The sequence below is a fragment of the Astatotilapia calliptera genome, chromosome 15 (genome assembly GCF_964374335.1).
Source record: "Astatotilapia calliptera chromosome 15, fAstCal68.1, whole genome shotgun sequence".
Lineage (NCBI taxonomy): Eukaryota > Metazoa > Chordata > Actinopteri > Cichliformes > Cichlidae > Astatotilapia > Astatotilapia calliptera.
In genome coordinates, this window is record NC_137436.1 from 25799757 (window position 1) to 25813379 (window position 13623).

The window sequence follows — 13623 nt, forward strand, 5'->3', positions numbered from 1 at the left end:
ACTCCTCCCACACCCGAGTTTTTGCTTCAGCCACTGCCCGAGCCGCATTCCGCTTGGCCTGTCGATACCTGTCGGCTGCCTCCGGAGTCCCACAGGCTAACCAAGCCCGATAGGACTCCTTCTTCAACCTGGTGGCTCCCTTCACCTCTGGTGTCCACCATTTGGTTCGGGGATTACCACCACGGCAGGCACCAACCACCTTGCGGCCGCAGCTCAATGCAGCAGCTTCGGCAATGGAGACGCTGAACATGGTCCATTCGGACTCAATGTCCCCAGTCTCCCTCGGAATGCTGTTGAAGCTCTGCCGGAGGTGTGCGTTGAAGATCCAACTCACCACCAGGTGGTGATCAGTTGACAGCTCAGCCCCTCTCTTTACCCGAGTGTCCAGAACATATGGTCGCAGGTCTGCTGATACGATTACAAAATCGATCATCGACCTACGGCCTAGAGCGTCCTGGTGCCACGTGCACTTATGGACACTCTTATGTTCGAACAGGGTGTTCGTTATGGCCAAACTGTGATTAGCACAGAAGTCCAATAACAGAGCACCGCTCGGGTTCAGATCAGGGAGGCCGTTCCTCCCAATCACGCCCCTCCAGGTCTCGCTGTCGTTACCCACGTGAGCATTGAAGTCTCCCAGCAGGACAACAGAGTCTCCAGGTGGAGCACCCTCCAGCACCCCCCCCCCCCCCCCAGGGACTCTAAGAAGGCTGGGTACTCTGAACTGCCACTCGGCGCATAAGCGCAGATGACAGTCAGGACCCGTTCCCCGACCCTAAGGCGCAGGGAACAAATCCTCTCGTCCACCGGGAAAAACCCCAACGTACCGGCAGCAAGCCGAGGGGATATTAGGATACCCACCCCAGCCCGCCGCCTCTCACCAAGGGCAACTCCAGACTGAGACAGAGTCCAGCCCCTCTCCAGGAGACTGGTTCCAGAGCCCAAGCCATGTGTAGAGGTGAGCCCGACTATATCTAGCCGGTACCTCTCAACCTCACGCACTAACTCAGGCTCCTTCCCCACCAGAGAGGTGACATTCCATGTCCCTATTGCCAGTCTTGGCAGCCGGGGGTCAGTCCGCCAGGGCCTCCGCTCCTGGCCGCCACCCGGCACACAATGCACCCGACCCCTATGGCGCCTCCTGCGGGTGGTGGGCCTGCGGGAGGATGGGCCCATGTCTCCTCTTCGGGCTGTGCCCGGCCGGGCCCCATGGACTAAGGCCCGGCCACCAGACGCTCGCCCTCGGGCACCCTCCCCGGGCAGGGTAAACTGTTCCCTCGGTGTCCTTTTCATAAGGGTCTTATGAATCGCTCTTTGTCTGGTCCCTCACCCAGGGACAATTTGCCATGGGAGACCCTACCAGGGGGCAAAAGCCCCCAGACAACATAGCCCCTGGGATCCCTGTGACACACAAACCCCTCCACCACGATAAGGTAGCGATCCAAGGATGCATCAATGTATGTATATATATATATGTATATGTGTATATATATCTATATCTATATATATATATATATCTATGTATCTATCTATTAGGGGTGCAACGATATTCGTATCGATATTGAACCGTTCGATACAGTGCTTTCGGTTCGGTACGCATATGTATCGAACAATACAACATTTGTAGTTTATTTTATCAACTTTCCTTCTGATGATGCTGTCTGTGTTGAGCGCTCAGTGAATCTGCGTTCGACTACTCCGCCGACATTGGAATGTCGTTCGGACTGGAGAAGTGTAGTCGGATGGTAACAAAGAGAGGGAAGGTAGTCAGAACTGAGGGGATTGAACTACCAGAAGGCAACATTGCAGACATAGAGGACAGTTACAAGTACTTGGGGATCCCGCAGGCGAATGGGAACCATGAAGAGGCCGCTAGAAAAGCTGCAACCACCAAGTACCTGCAGAGGGTCAGGCAAGTCCTGAGGAGTCAGCTGAATGGTAAGAACAAGATCCGGGCCATCAACACGTACGCCCTGCCCGTGATCAGGTACCCTGCTGGGGTAATAGGCTGGCCAAAGGAGGAGATAGAAGCCACTGACATAAAGACAAGAAAGCTCCTTACCATGCATGGAGGGTTTCACCCCAAGTCCAGCACCCTGAGGCTGTACGCTAAGCGGAAGGAAGGGGGCCGGGGACTGGTGAGTGTCAGCACCACAGTCCAGGATGAGACAACGAACATCCAAGAATACATTGGGAAAATGGCCCCAACTGACCGAGTGCTCAGTGAATACCTCAGGCAGCAGAAACCCAAGAAAGAGGAGGGAGACGAGGAACCATCATGGAAGGACAGGCCCCTGCACGGTATGTACCACCGGCAGATAGAGGAGGTGGCTGATATCCAGAAATCCTACCAGTGGCTGGACAAAGCTGGACTGAAAGACAGCACAGAGGCACTAATCATGGCAGCACAAGAACAAGCTCTGAGCACAAGATCCATAGAGGCTGGGGTCTATCACACCAGGCAAGACCCCAGGTGCAGGCTGTGTAAAGATGCCCCAGAGACAATCCAGCACATAACAGCAGGGTGCAAGATGCTAGCAGGCAAGGCATACATGGAACGCCATAACCAAGTGGCCGGCATAGTGTACAGGAACATCTGTGCCGAGTATAACCTGGAAGTCCCGAGGTCAAAATGGGAGATGCCCCCAAGGGTGGTGGAGAATGACCGAGCTAAGATCCTGTGGGACTTCCAGATACAGACGGACAAAATGGTGGTGGCTAACCAACCGGACATAGTGGTGGTAGACAAACAGAAGAAGACGGCCCTAGTGATCGATGTAGCGGTTCCGAATGACAGCAATATCAGGAAGAAGGAACACGAGAAGCTGGAGAAATACCAAGGGCTCAGAGAAGAGCTCGAGAGGATGTGGAGGGTGAAGGTAACGGTGGTCCCCGTGGTAATCGGAGCACTAGGTGCGGTGACTCCCAAGCTAGGCGAGTGGCTCCAGCAGATCCCGGGAACAACATCGGAGATCTCTGTCCAGAAGAGCGCAGTCCTGGGAACAGCTAAGATACTGCGCAGGACCCTCAAGCTCCCAGGCCTCTGGTAGAGGACCCGAGCTTGAAGGATAAACCGCCCGCAGGGGCGTGCTGGGTGTTTTAATATATATATATATATATATATATATATATATACATATATATATATATATACATATATATATAATGTTTTAATGTTCTTCATTATTAAACATTCGCACATAAATAAGTGACATCATATTCAGTACTTACTTTTTGACAGTTCACTCTTTGGCTGCTCCCTTCTGCCGTCTGCCGTCTGCCGTATTTTGCGGCAAAATTATCCACACCCACCGCCGCGCTATGAATTGTGAGATATATGGGACCACGAAGCGTGCCCCGGACCACGCTTGATATTTGGGGAAATCGACGGCGCATTTGGAGTACGCATTTGGAGTACACTTTGAATTGGGACAGCTGTCGTCGCGTGGCGAACATTTTTCTTGTAAAACAAAGAGGGGCCTAGCAAAAAAAGTTTGGGAACCACTGCCGTAAACCAAGATGAAGATGGTGAAACTGAACTTGAGTACAGTGGATGCATCAGACCCTTATATATGTATGACACCACACTTTGATGTGGAGTTAATTTGCAGACACGTTAACGGTTTATTAGACTCATGTTTCTTATGTCTGACACAGAGAGTCAAAGCATATTTTCTCTGTAGCAGTTTACACTCCAGCAGAGCAGATAGACGACTGATGGTACAACAACACAGCTAATGGGCGATGATCCTTCTGAGATGAATGCTGTCATGCTGTCGATCTACGATGCAAATGAATGTGTCAAACCAAAGTTCTATTCAGGGAAAAGATTCATGCTTGTTAGCGACTGAATGCCGACCAGAGTGGTGGGATCAGAGCTACTGCACTGCAAGTGGTTCAACAGGCCATCTTCAGTACATTCATATCACTAATTAAAATGCTTTTAAACCTGCACCCTAATTATTATGTACTCCAAAAAAACCTTTCCAATTTTGAACTTTTGCTTAAAAATGACAGAAGAAAACCTTTTGATGGCAGCATGTCACTCCAACACGCACTAAACCCAAGTGTCGTCTGGAGTCCAGCTGAAGTGAGAAATGCATCACTTTGTGTGGCTGTTCAGTGACTGTGACCAGCCGCACCAACTCCCTTACGTCCGCCAGGCTGAGTGTGTGTGTGTGTTTCTGTCAGGACAGACATGTCAGTACGATTAAATCTGTTGGCAGGAAAGCCACAATCTTCACGGCAATATCCATAAATAGCCTGCAGGAAAGCCACTCTGGCCTTTGCTCACAGATGACATAATTTCCATGTCAAAATGCGCTTTTATAAATAACTGTTTACACTGGGTTTCTGCTCATTTTCAGCTCCATATTTCTTTTTAATTCTTGGACTGCACCAGTGCAGCTTTACATGACTTATGAAGATAATTGCTCCAAATAATCCTTATTTATCTTATACTGGCTCTGAAACAAGCTGTTCGAGCTGCTCTCTTTAAGGCCAGTTTCCTCTGATTGGCTGCTCCTGTAAACACATCTCCATTCAGTGATGCAATAAAGATCCAAGATCAGGAAAAATTATCAACAGTCTGAGTTTCTGGCTTACAGAGATGATTTATAGAGTGTTTTCACACCAGCGGCGTTTAGTCTGTTTGGATCGAGGTTGTGTCACCCCTTGGTGAGGTTTGTTCGTGCCGGTGCAAACACAGTAATTGCGTGCGGACCAAAAACACTGTGGTTTTGGTACAGTTACAAACAAACACAAGAGCAGTTTTTTGATGTGACCGTGATCCGACCCCAAACCAAACCAACTACCAGGTGAACGTTACAGGTTTGATGCTTTGTATTCTCAAGGCAGGAAGGTAATATAGACTTGCAAAGGTCTGTACAACTGTGAAATGAATGCAAACTCTTTTCTCACGCAGCACCCTCTTCCTGTAGTTACTTTTGTTCCTCGCACCCAAACACATCTGGCCAATGAGCAGACTGAACATTCTTAAAGTGTTTGTAGTGGCACATTTTGGAGTTTACATTGATTTTTCTCTGCATGAAAACCAAATCCTAGCAGGAAAGCTACAAGTTAGCAAGCTCATCAACAGAGTAAACCAACTATAGGTGTGAAAACACCACTACATAAACGGACCTCATTATTTGAAACTTTGGTGATGTTTAATCTGAGAATCTACGCTGGGACAGGGTTTATGTGACAGATAATAAAGAAAACTGTGGAGCTGATTCTTAACAGTCACAGCAGGTAACACCAGTCTGTGTCCTTCAAAATAACTCTGAATCTTCTGATATTTTTCTTCCTCTTCACAAATGAAAGGATTGTGTGCTCGAGCTCATCCAAAAGGTATATTTACAGTTTCCTCCCCTCAAGATTCAGCCACATAAATTTCTGCTTGCTGTGTTTGAATGCCCCACAGTTTATTTGAGATGTGACCCTTGAAGGAAATTGCCTTCCCGGGTTTCCTCCGTGGCGTGAGCGATAAGCAGAGTTCTGTCCTTTCCTTCTAAGATTCCTAATTATTTAAAGTAACACTCAGGTATGCCATTCAGCGTGTTAGTACGAGCTCGGGAGCAGCTTGGGAGAACAAGGAAACAGAGACTGCTTTAGGTTGCCTTCCCAATCGACTCAAAGGTTTATTTGATACACAGCAGTTTATATAGATGAAAAAAAGGTTCGTGTGTCAGCTTTCCCAGTTCAAACCGGTACAGACCAAATAAGGAAACGTCTTCCTGCCTTGTGAACAAAGAAGTATCCTGTGTGTAGTTTATCAGCTCAGCTACAATTTATGATCATCCCAGCAAAATACACTCCTAGACATAAAATACAGAGTTCTTTCATTAGTGAATTCTGAAACGAACCACCTAGCCTTTAACGAGCCTTTTCCAGGAGATAAGGAAAAGGGAGGATGGGAGTAAAGAAGTGGTCTCATCTCTGTGGTGTTTTCGACCTTGGGGTACCAGCTTGTGAGTCCTACACATTAATTCTTGGGTCACAGAGAAAGAGAAAAACAACTAGTAGTTGGGCCTTATTGAGCAACTCTTTTCTGTATAAAACAATATCCTGTAAATGCTTACCGTGGTATCAAAATACCTAACAGTTCCCCTCTTTTATTATTTTTAAAAATAATAACTCAAATAGAAAGGAAAAATCACAAATGTAATAACATAATATAAAAAGCAAATCATAAAATGTAATAGTTCACAACCTAATGTTCAATATACACATCAGGAACATCATTGGTAACATCTGGCACATCCTCAGGATCAATTTGTGCTAATTGCAAATACATTGAAGTGGCTGTACTGGTAGCTATATGGGTTATCATTGAAAATGTGGCTTGCAGAAATGTGAACAGGGTTGCAGTTTACAATATGAAATAGTAAATAAAAATCCTAAGGTTAATGCAGTAGATATGATTAATAACCTAAATATATAAAAAAGACAGTTCTTCAGTCGTCTCCTGGCCTGGTCCCAGGTTCGAGAGACACAGAATAAGCGTCGTATGATGACAATGGGCATTTCATTTTCTCCATTATCAGGATGGAATGAGTCTGGCTTTATCAGGTTAGACATCATGTGGTACTTTTGGCTTTCTGTTCCTGCTGGATGTTTGAGTACCTTGTTGTTGTTCAGGTGGGGGATCAAAGGGCTTTCTGAGTCTTGGCTCTTTCCGGCGTTGTGTGTTAATCAGTGATTGTGTGTGTGCACTGGATCCTGGCGCTGGCTCGCCGGAGATGTCATCTACCCGTGTGTGTTTATTTGCTCTAGTTCCGGGCGCTGGCTCGCCGGAGATGTCGTCTACTTGATCCGACGCCTGAGATGGTCCGATTGGGCTGGTCTTAACCCTGCTGGCATGAATCCACTGAGGTTGTCCGTCTGTGAGGATGCTGGTTCTTCGTCACTGCCAGTACAGTCTGGGGGCTGGAACACGCGCGGCCTCCCAGAGAGTCCTTGGTTTTAGTGGCTTCTCCAACATGCATCTCCTTGTCTCCACTGGTGGAACTGTGGAGGGGAAAAGCTGAGAGAGACAAACTTTCTGATAGTTATTATTCAGTTTTTCTACCAGGTTGTGAACATCAGTGGACAATGCAATATACATCACCTTCTACTAGCGGTGCCCCTCTGGAAGCTGACCATGGTCTTGGAAATAGTCTTATTTCAAATGGAAATAATTTGGTTACTGCAGATTGAGTCATTCCAATCTCACAGAGGACTTGAGGAAGTAATTTGACCCAGGTCATTAAAGTTTTAGCACACTTTTGAATTACTTCTAATGTGAATGAAGATCCTCTATCACTGTTAATCTGGTGAGGTATTCCGAATCTGGGTATTATTTCATTGCTCAACTTTTGACAGACTACTTCTACAGTTTCTTTTGAGGTTGGATAAGCTTCTACTCATTTACTAAATTGATCCACTATTGCCAGTAAGTACTTGATGCTTCCTTGCGCTGGCATGTGTGTGAAATCAATTTGTAATGTATGAAATGGAAAATCTGGTTGTGGTAAATGCTGATGTTTTGCTTTTGAGCTACCTACATTAGTTCGCGCACATGTTAGACAGGTTGCTAATATGCTTTTTACTGCATGTGATGTTTTCTCAATTACAAATCTTAATTTTATTGCCCCTATTACCCCTCTTTGTCCGACATGACTCACACAGTGAAAATGTCGGGCAAGGACTGGCATCAGGGAATATGGGAGGGCAATCAAACCCTTAAGATTTTCGTATAGGCCATCTCTGTCTTCTAAGGTACAGTCATTATTCTATGCAGAGGCTTGCTCTTGTATGAATTTTAAATCAACATTTGTGTCTAAATAGTCTGGGAGTTTAAGTGGCAGCTGTAGGGGCACAGATAATACTTCCTGCGGAGGTGGGGGCTGTGATGCAGCTGCAGCCTTGGCTGTCACGTCTGCTAAGGCATTACCTGTTGCTTCGTCTGTGTCAGCTGTACTGTGTCCTTTCGTTTTTACAACTGCAACGGCCGATGGCAGCTGTATAGCCTGAAAAAGTCTTTGAACAAAATCAGAATTTAGCAATTTATTTTCCATCAGCAGATCTAAATCCTCTCTGTCTCCACAATGTGCCAAAGTCATGTACGACACCAAATGCATAGCGGCTGTGTGCGTAAATTGTCACATGCTTATCCAAATGTAGCTCACAGGCGCGTATTAAAGCCATGAGCTCTGCTTTTTGTGCTGAGTGAAATGGTAATGAGTGAGCCTCTAGTATGATGTCAGGCACTGTTACCACTGAATAGCCACAAAGAAATGAGTTGTCACTCGGCCTTGAACAGGACCCGTCCACATAAACCGTGGCTGAGTCTGAGATAGGTGTTTGCTCTAAATCTGGACGTGGTGCTGTGGATTCCTGTATACGTGTCATGCAGTCATGATCATCAAGCCTGTCTGAGCCATCCTGTCGGTCAGAAGAACACAGCATAGGATCAATAAATGTGCTGGCGAATCAGGTGTGCTGCTCGCTTTTATAGTGAGATTTGCATATGCTGTTTAGTTATGTTTGCTATAATGTTCGTGACCTGGTGATTGGTATGTAGAATAGTGTCATGTGAGAGTGTGAGCTTCTCGCAGTCCCTTATCATGATAGAGCAAGCTGCTACTGCCCTCAGGCAGGCCGGCATTCCTGAACAATTCAGGCAGCACCTTTGAGTGGCGGAGGTCAGCACTCCCTTTAATGCATTGAAAGAGACAGTCATTTCTGTGGATCACAGTATTCGAGGAGGCTTGTCTTTTTTGCAGCATTCACGCAGAATGTGGTCATGAAAAGAACAGTCTGGTATCCACTGTCTGCAATAGTTCACCATGCCTAAGAAGGACAACATTTCCTTCTGTGTAGTGGGCCGAGGGACAGAGGTCACAGCTTTGACCCTGTCTGCAGTCATGGAACGTTTTCCGTGAGACAGTGTGAATCCCAAATATTGAACAGAAGTCTGACAGTACTGCATTTTCTTTGCAGATGCTTTGTGGCCAGTCTTTTGGAGGTGCTGGAGAAGCATGTGTGTAGCAGTTTGACATAGTTTTTCACTTTCAGCACAGAGGAGGAGGTCATCCACATGTGGATCAGAGTACAGCCCTCAGGAGGAGTGAAGCACCATAGAGAAAGCAGCAGAGCTGTCTATCATGCCTTGGGGCAAACGAGTTCAAGTGTACCGCTTATTTCTATGTGTGAATGCAAATAACGGCTGTGTGTCTTCATGAGAAAAAGGAGCGGAGCATAAATCCACCACGGTAAAATGTGTATGCAATGCATGTCAATATGCTGTGAACATCTGAAACGAGAGGTGGCAGAGGAATGTTGACTGCATTAATTTGCCTTAAGTCTTGTATGAAACGCCATACGCCAGGTTTGTTAGGCTTTGGCACAGGATTGACAGGAGTGTGGGCTTTATTGCTCCTGTAGTCAATAAATCTCCTATGATGACATCTAGAGCTGCGGCTTCTTCCGTGGAAAGGGGACATTGCCCGACATATACTCGCTTTTTGTTTTTTTTTAGCTGTGCGTGATAAGGTATGCAGTCAATAAATCCTATATCATTCTCACTTTTTGACCACAATGTCATATTCTGGTATTCAGCTGGCAACGTAAGTGCAGAAATAGTACAGTGGATAGGGTAGGTTAGATCTATGTGACGACATATTTCGTAACCTATGTCTGAGTTATGTAACAAAATCACTGTTTGACCTTCACTTGTGTGAGCAGTTATCATGTTGTTGAACAGTGTGAGAGAAACAAAAGTGTGGCTCCCAGTCATGGGATTACCTGGTAGTGGCGTCTGTACACGTTTTTTTTTTTTTTGGCACAGTGTGTGACATAGAGTACCGGACAAAAAGGATGTTGAGTTCATTCTCTGCTGAGGGTCCAGCTGACACAGAGGATGTTCCTTCTCCATCATGTCGGTACATAGGGCAGAGAAAACATAAGCTGTTATCAGTGTCAGCAAACATTTCACCCTTTATGTTAAATGAAATACACAAATTCATTTTTGCTTTGGGTGTCTGCGGCTGCTGGAAAACTGAGCTAAATTTGCACCTCTAGCTTGTCCAACAGTGCATAAAGCGTTTTATGAATACTAGGATAGATTCATCAGGCTTCTGTTTACACATAGTTACTGCATTTAAGTCAATTTTGTCTCTGGACATTGTTAGCAGGAATTTCTTTAGATTCTTAAAGAAATCGGCGACTTTGTCATTATTTACCCTCCTTTTGTCCATAGCGGTAACATTTGATGCATCACGTCGCGGCATTCTGTCATATATTTTCTACAGGACTTTTTAAGCAGACTACTTTTCTTATCACAAATGATATTCAACATTTCTACTGACCTGTTTTCTGGCGATAATCGTTCGGGATAAGGCTCCGGAAAGAAATTAGAATGCATTGAACTTCTTAAGTTGTAAACAAAGTCAGTCACATAAGCACTCCCGCATGTTCTGGATACGTGATCATGGACGTCTTCACCGATTCGCGGACGTAGGTTACACGTAACCGGAAATGGGAGTTATACTGAGCCGTTATTTGAGACTTTATTTTGTATTTTATTAATTTTTGGTTTTACAGGTACTTTAGATTTTTTATCGGACCTGTCTGTGGTCTTTGAATTATTCTGACCCATGTTCAGTGATTTCCAGAGGGGTTTACACGCTAGGAGGATTTAGGTTAGTATTTTCGCTGCGGCACAGCTGAGGTCACTTTAAATTTATTGCTAGCAATTTTTTGTTTGTGTGAGCAACTCTCACTTAGCGAGCAACTTCTCGCTTAACGAGCAACTTCTCGTAAAACAACAGGCAACTTCCTGTGTTCTTTCTGCTTTTAATTTACTGCTTTTAACCCTTGTATGGTAATCGGGTCTGTGAGACCCGTTTTCAGTTTTCTTTCGTTTTTTTTTTTTTTTTTAACAAAATTAAATTTAATTATTTACTAGCTTTCTGTGAGTGAGCAACTTCTCACTTCTTAACGTACGTTTCAAGATAACAGGCAACTCCCTGTGTCACTCTTTGATGAGCAACTTCTCACTTAACGAGAAGTATTTAAGACAACAGGCAACTTTCTGTGTCACTTTTTCTGAGTGAGCAACTTCTCACTTTTTAACGTACGTTTAATTAAACAATTAATTATTATTATTATTATTATTTTTTAAACAAAATTAAAATATTCAAGACAACAGGCAACTTCCTGTGTCCACCAACACCACACAAGGGTTAATTTACTTTATTCGGGGACTGAGGAAGTCAGTCAGTGTATCTCTCTGGATCACTAAGTGAAACTTCGTCAGCATATCCCGTTTTTTTATGGATTCGGGGACTGAGGAAGTCAGTCAGTGTATCTCTCTGGATCACTAAGTGAAACTTCGTCAGCATATCCCGTTTTTTTATGGATCGATCACTGAGAGAGGTATAATATGGTCTCTATATAAATATGAAAGACACATATTTACCTTCTGTCAGGATCCCACTTCTGACACCAAAATTGAAGGAAATTGCCTTCCCGGGTTTCCTCCGTGGCGTGAGCGATAAGCAGAGTTCTGTCCTTTCCTTCTAAGATTCCTAATTATTTAAAGTAACACTCAGGTATGCCATTCAGCGTGTTAGTACGAGCTCGGGAGCAGCTTGGGAGAACAAGGAAACAGAGACTGCTTTAGGTTGCCTTCCCAATCGACTCAAAGGTTTATTTGATACACAGCAGTTTATATAGATGAAAAAAAGGTTCGTGTGTCAGCTTTCCCAGTTCAAACCGGTACAGACCAAATAAGGAAACGTCTTCCTGCCTTGTGAACAAAGAAGTATCCTGTGTGTAGTTTATCAGCTCAGCTACAATTTATGATCATCCCAGCAAAATACACTCCTAGACATAAAATACAGAGTTCTTTCATTAGTGAATTCTGAAACGAACCACCTAGCCTTTAACGAGCCTTTTCCAGGAGATAAGGAAAAGGGAGGATGGGAGTAAAGAAGTGGTCTCATCTCTGTGGTGTTTTCGACCTTGGGGTACCAGCTTGTGAGTCCTACACATTAATTCTTGGGTCACAGAGAAAGAGAAAAACAACTAGTAGTTGGGCCTTATTGAGCAACTCTTTTCTGTATAAAACAATATCCTGTAAATGCTTACCGTGGTATCAAAATACCTAACAACCCTCACTGCGTGTAATAGTCTCAGTCGTAAGCCGATTTTAATCTTTCCGGAAGATTCTCCTGAAACCTGGAAACTCCTCTGATGCCAAGATTATTGAGTTTCTTCTCCCCAATAACAGCATTAGATGCCATATTATGTATTTCAGTCACAAACACAAGCACATGCTCATAGTGTGGATCTCTTTATTACTCTGAGACTCCCTGTCTTTGCAGCATACATCACAGAGAGTGTTTGTGTATATCTCCGACCGTGATGGAATTTATTCAGCGCAGTGACACCAAATATAGTGAGAAGGGACGTCAGATAATAGTCTGGGAGCCTCAAACAGTAGGAACAGATATACAGATACACTCCAGAGTAGTTTTTGAGCCTCAAGTGGAAAAATGCCAGAAGACATGCAAAAATATCATTATTAATGTTATTAAAACACTTACTAACGCTTAATATACTTAAAAACAGACCATTTGAGCATTTGACCATCAGTGCACAACTAGACAATGATTTTGTTGCTAATTCAATAACAAAGTCTTTGTGTGGTGGCTTTTATGATCATTTCTCATTCATTCATACACACAGGATCAAGAAAAATGTTTTAAGAGCTGTGCGGAAATGCGTGTGAGGACAAAATTACAGATTTTAAAAGCGACAAACACATTTCCTGCTGCTGTGTCAGGTTTTTGTGTATTCATCTGTTTCACTTTTACTAAATTTTAGAGGTCAGAGCAAACTGCGAGCTGCTCTTTGTGAAGTCAGCTCACAGGCAGAAACAGCAATATGTGGAATATGTGATCTAGTGACAGCATAATTTCTCTTTCCCCGTGTATTGTGAACACTGAGCTTTTCCCTGCAGCGGTGCTTTGACAGGATACTCTTTCAGTGAAGCAGTCCTTACTGATGGACCTCATAGCCAAACTCTCAGTATCCCCACTCTGCTCTCACACACTCTTCTCAAACGCCCCTGTAAGACCCGCAACTCACAACGTAGAGTCATCACAGCACCTAGAAGGACTAATACTAATAATGACTTGGAAGTGTGTCAGCCACTCACTGAAGGACGATGCTTCTGTTATATCTACAGGACTTTAAAGGACTTTTATAAAGAAAAGAAAATGCATCATAAAGTCCGGATTCATTTTGTTTTAAAAGGCTGTGAGCTGATCCCCACCGGAGAATCAATTTGCGTCAGTTGCGTCAATTTCATTGAAAGCTGTAACAAAACAACAAAAGAAAAAGGGAGTATTTTAATATTACTCACGTCTTTGACTAATTTCACACATCATCGTCTCCGCTTGAAAGAGAAGCTTCTGCGTGTACACGTTTTGCATTTAATCCTTCGAGGTCAGATGTTCAAAGTGTGTAATGATGCTTTTAACACTACCTTTTAACAGGTGATTGAAACCGAACAGTGAATAACAGTTCCATTAAAAATATCTGCCAAATTGGAGTAAAGATAAGCGGCCGATG

The 13623-nt window shown here is 44.3% G+C and overlaps 1 long non-coding RNA gene across 1 annotated transcript; it reads right to left on the bottom strand.

Moving 5' to 3' along the window:
* Window positions 1-5617: 5617 nt before the first annotated feature.
* Window positions 5618-10488, bottom strand: LOC145420440 (uncharacterized). The gene is made up of 2 exons (XR_013901750.1): window positions 10353-10488; window positions 5618-7161 (listed from the first exon to the last, which is right to left on the bottom strand). It is a non-coding gene; the product is annotated as an uncharacterized LOC145420440 (long non-coding RNA).
* Between the last annotated feature and the right edge of the window lie 3135 nt (window positions 10489-13623).